Genomic DNA, 6,000 nt, shown 5'->3' with positions numbered 1-6,000 from the left:
TGTGCTGTTTTTCCAAACGGTTCCAAACCCTCCCAAATGACTTTGTAACTCGCAAAACACATTATTGCGGTTAAAATCATTTCTCCAATAGCCATATTTTATAATGGCTTTATGAAATCCAATCTCAAATGTGTAACATATAATATACACATTATTGGGTAATATTTGGGAGTTACAAATTTGTAACTGATTTTGTAACTCCAAAATATGTCACATTTAGGCACACACATGTGTCCAATTTTGTGACTCTCAATAATATGTTACAAGGTGTGACAAATCACATTTTGTCACTTTATTTAATCTAATATTATATTATATTATATGAAATAATATAACAATTTCTACTCAAGTGAAGAAGTTTGATGTAGTCATTCCTAAAACTTTCCTGGTTCATTACATCCTTAACAACCTTCCACCTCAATACGGGCCTTTCAAAATTTCCTACAACACACATAAGGACAAATGGAGTATCAATGAACTGATAATCATGTGTGATCAAGAACAAGCAAGGCTCCTACAGGAACATGGTGAAAGTGCTCACATGGCCACCCAAGGAAAGAAACACAAACCATCCAAGAAGGACAAGGGAATAAATAAAGTACCTCCCCAAGGCAAAATAAAGAAGGATTTCGTCAAGTGTTTTTTCTGCAAAAAGAAGGGACATGAGAAAAAGGAATGCACCAAGTTCAAGAAATGAATGGACGACAAAGGTAATCCAATTTCCTTTGTATTTTATGAATCTAATATGGCTAATGTTAATATTAACACATGGTGGATTGATTATGGATCAACAATACACATTTCAAATTCCTTGCAGGGTTTACGAAATCTAAAGAAGCCAGTGGGAAGTGAGCAAAACATCTTATCCAGAAATAAGATGGGCTCACATGTGGAAGCTATTGGAATATGTCATTTAGTTTTACGTAGCATTTTTATTTTAAAGTTAGAAAAGACTTTTTATGTACCAAGTTTCTCTAGAAACTTGATTTCAGTTTCAAGACTTGTACCTTTTGAATTTTCCTTTAAATTTTTAGATAAATCTTTTAATTTATATAATAAATCTGAATGTGTTGGAAATTGTATTTTGTCTGATGGTCTTTACTGCCTTAATTTACAAAACAATACTACTTATAATACTGCGCATGTTCACGTTGGCAATAAAAGATGGGTTATGAATGACAATTCCTCTACATTATGACACCGAAGATTCGGACATATCTCCATTGATAGAATTAAAAGATTAGTGAAAGATGGGGTACTCAATACCTTAGATTTTACTGATTTTGATACTTGTGTGGATTGCATTAAGGGAAAGCATACCTCCAAGTCTAAGAAATGTGGTGTCCATAGGAGTTCCGAACTATTAGAAATCATACATACTGATATATGTAGTCCAGACATGGACTCATATGGTCAGAAATACTTCATCTGTTGGGTTTTATGCCCTTATAAAACCATGTCAGACATGTAACACGATTTCATATTGTCAATAAAAGTAGTAGATATCATTTAGTTTGACAATCGTGTTGTTGACTTGTTTTATTACATGATTATAATAATATAAACATTTATAAAATCTTGAACATATGGATAGTTACCATTATAGTGACTAGGTCACAGTGGATTATAGTTCTAATTATATGTTCAAAAGAACGAGCCCTGAGATTAGATTAGTGCATTGGATTTTCACTAATTAGGCAATCTACAATATGATCTACTTACACATTCAGGGTGTGATGTCTTGTCCAAGGCATTGACCAAGTAGATAAGATCGGATGTATTTGGTTACATCGGACTAGGACTGATATTGATTATTGATTGATAAATAAGTATCATTGTTATCGATTCTAATTAATGTCACAACGTTGACCATAGGTTAAGTCAATCATAATACTTAGTGATAATATTCTGCTAATTATATTATTTAAATCTTTTGACTTGTTCATTACCAGCTTACCCTACGGTCTAGCCCATACTTACATCTTGGAGATTTAGTAGTGTGTTGACCCTCAAATTAGCCAACGACGCGGAGTCAAATATACGACAGGAAAATAGCACGATGCTTGAAAAGACAATCTAATGGAAAGTAAAGAACACCAAGAATTATAGTGGTTCGGCCCCAGTGATTGGTAATGACCTACGTCCACTTTGTGATATTGTTATTATAGAATTCTAAAGTTGTGATCAAAGAACTAGGGTTCTTGAGTTTCACAGACCTTGGGGGTAATAAAATCGGATGGTAACAACTCACCTTAGCTTCTTTTCTCTCAATCTTAAGCAAAAAAGCTAGAATGAATCCAAAAGTCCCCTCCTTGAGCTATTTTATGTGTATTTATAGACTCAAGGAAGGTTACAGATGATAACGTGTCGTATCTTATCCTTAATAACCGCGTATCAAGGATAATTATGAAGAAATATTCAAATGCAGTTAATATTAGATTACAACTTAAAAATGAAATAAATCGAGTTTCACGACCAGTCTGGTCGTGACAAACATTAACTCTAACAAGGAGGCGCGCTTCTGGTAGATAGCCGAACAACACCTCTGCCTTCTAATTATGCCACGTGTCAGTCTATGTGTAAGTAGTCTTTGCCACGTCATATGTGACCTTTTTTTGGGTAAACATAGTGTAATTGAGTGGGAGTATTATTCACATATATGAAATCTATAACTTCTATATGAGAAGTAAAAAGATGATTTCCTTAATTGCTTTGTTCAAAATGTTAAATGATTGAGATCTCATTTTTGTGATTAATTTCATGGAATTATCTTTTATAAGGAACTTAGTTGGAGTTAAGGATAAAATACTGATGAGGGGTAAAATAGTAATTTGCACCCAGCTCATTAGTAAGTCATTGATAGAGGAATGACTATTGTAATGGTTATAACAATGGATAATGTATTTATGGTTTAGAAAATATGTTCTATGAATTCAAGAGTTCAATTCTGAGTCTATAGTGGAGTCACGAGGAATTAATAAGGTAGTGAAATTATTCGTAAATAAACTCACGGTAACTTATTGGAGCTTGATTTCATGGATCCATGGTCCCTGCATCACCTTTGAGTAAATCATCTAGAATGTCTCAATTAATTGATTTAATTATCAATTAGGATTTTTAAAGTTGACTAGGTCAATTTTGAAAAATTTACAAAGATATGAGATTTAGAGAATAAAAGAGAATCTTTGGGTAAATTTATTAATATTGATAAATTGATGTCAATATAAATAAATAATATTAAATCAGTTTTCAAATTATAATTAGTTATTTTGAATAAGGATTTAATTAATTAATTAAGAAAAATAAATAAATAAAAGGTTTTGAATTTAGGCACAATTGGGATTTAAATTCAAAACAAAGAAATTGGGCCCAAGTCCATTTATGGTATCCCAAGGCTTTTATTTTTTGTTTATTATTTTTCATTAATTTAAATAAAGCTCATTAAGTTGCTCATATAAGGAATATAATATCTAAGGTTTTTATAAGGAAGTCAGTCTCAATTGATTCATTGGGTAAGTGAAAACCTAAACAATCTAATCATTTCTTAGCCACTATCTCTTCTTCTCTTCTAGATCTATATCTCATGTGTTGAGAACTTGCCCACACTAGTTCTAGGTTGATCAAAGGCTTGGTGAGGAAAACTGTGTTGCTGATCTAGCTCAATCTCTTGATAATACTCTGCTACAGAAATGAATAAAGAGTTAGAGAGATTTAAGGAAGGAGTTGTTCTAGTTCTGTTGCGTATATGTAAGTTTCTGTACTTAACTCTCTTTTGTATCAATTTCATCGGAGCATGTTCTAGGAATTTGCATGTTTATTTGATAATATGTAAATTACATGAAAATAAATAAAGATCCTGCAATATGTATTTTCTACAATCTCCTTCATAGATGATTACTCACGCTACATGTATATCTACTTACTTCATAACAAAAACGAAGCGTTAGATGTCTTTAAGTTATTTAAAGCTGAAGTAGAGAAACAATGCAACAAGCAAATTAAGATAGTGAGATCAGATTAAGGTGGAGACTATTATGATAGATACACTGAAGATGGACAAGCACCTGGCCCTTTTGCAAAATTTCTTCAAGAAAATGGGATTGTTGCCCAATATACCATACCCGGTACACGCGAGCAAAAAGGAAAAACTGAACATTGATGAACATGGTGCGAAGTTGCTTAGCAACAACCCTAATCTTCCTCAATCCTTGTGGACTGAAGCTCTAAAGACATCCGTGTACATAGTAAACCGATTTCCAACCAAGGCAGTCTCAAGAACTCTTTTTGAATTATGGAAAGGTTGGAAATCGAGTTTGCAACATGTGCACATTTGGGGATGCATATTGATGGTGTTGGGGATCTTGGGCCTAGAATTTCTTCATTATTGAGCATGGTGTATTGATGTAACACCCTAATCTCCAGGGACCGTTACAGTGTGCATTTTAAACAGTGCTAAACTCGCTAATCGAGTCATTTGGCCATAATTGTGTAACTAAGTATGATTAACAGTTTCAGATTAAATTTTTTGGTTAAGATACAACGTTTCACTAAAATGTTTACTGTATACATTGGGATCCCAAAATATAATTTAAAGGTCAATTACAAGAAAATATTTACAACCAGCCGACCTAAGCGGCAAGTTAGGGTTTAACCCTAGTTCCCTCTTTAAACCCTCGACCAATGGTCGAGCAGTCGTATATGTACACATCGTCACCTAAGCTCTCAAACTCAAGGATGGTCCAACTTTCTTTTGCCTTTACCTGCACCACATAACACCCGTGAGTCGAAGCTTAGCAAGGAAACTCAATATGCTCGTGAACAGTAATAACATGTTACTAAATCATAATAGGCATGCCTAGCAAGAATAGCCCTATTCATGAATGCAAATAAATCTAAATAATGATTGTGCTAATCAGATGAGTGGCTATGGAGTCACAAACTTGGGCTTTGCACCTTGATCAGATGAGTGACTATGGAGTCACAAACGTGGGTTTTACACCCTAATCAAATTAGTGACTATGGAGTCACAAACTTGGGTTTTACACCCTAATCAGATGAGTGACTATGGAGTCACAAACTTGGGCTTAGCACCCACAGCCATGTGACGATGCAGTCACCTGAGCCCTTTGGCCTTGGCTCTAAATAACTAGCCTTTAGACTAGACAAGCGCTTTTGATTTCATCGAACTTAAGGTCGGTCAATCATTTCATGCTTATGATGATAATGCTTATGTCGATTAGATCTAATCTTTTCAGCTTGCTGCAAACACACTAATACCGTTCTTGACTCATAGGTCAATTCCATACGACCAGTGCTCAGTACTACTGCCGAACTTGACTAATGAGTCACAACTTTACAGTCAATACTAACACCATTGTCGATTCTGACTATGGAGTCAGTTCTAGTCACAAGTAAGCAATGCAACCAGACATATATTATATGTCAAATATCCAAATACAGGGCATTCAACATGCTTACTTAACAATCACTATCATAATTATGATCATGCACATTTACAAAGACACAAGTTCTGATCAATCTCATATTCAATATTCATGTCATGCCCTAATCACATGTATCTCATGCATCACATACTGGGTGCAATTTTCTTACTTCTGGTTCGAGCGAGAAATAATAAAAGAACGACCTTTGAGAACGATCAGTCCTTTGAGTTCCTCAGCAGTTACCTGGTCATAACCAAATATGGGATTCCATCAATAAAATAATTCATAAAAGGTTCATGGTCTAAACCTCGCTCCCGGGACCTTGGATCTTACTAACACGGTTTGTAAATTCGATCTCGAGCCTTAAGAATTGAAACCCCGAGCCTAAAACCCTTGAAAAACCCTTCTTAGTTTAAATAGGAAGGGCGGGTCGCGACTTGGCTTAGTGGGTCGCGACTTGCCCTCAAAACAAAGAGCACTAGCTGGAGAAATAGGGGCAGGTCGCGACTTGACCCAAGATGAGTCGCGGCGCACCTCCCCCACTAAGCCTAGGGAG

The sequence above is a fragment of the Humulus lupulus genome, chromosome 2 (genome assembly GCF_963169125.1).
Source record: "Humulus lupulus chromosome 2, drHumLupu1.1, whole genome shotgun sequence".
NCBI classification, from domain to species: Eukaryota; Viridiplantae; Streptophyta; class Magnoliopsida; order Rosales; family Cannabaceae; genus Humulus; species Humulus lupulus.
Note: the sequence above shows the minus strand (reverse complement) of the source record.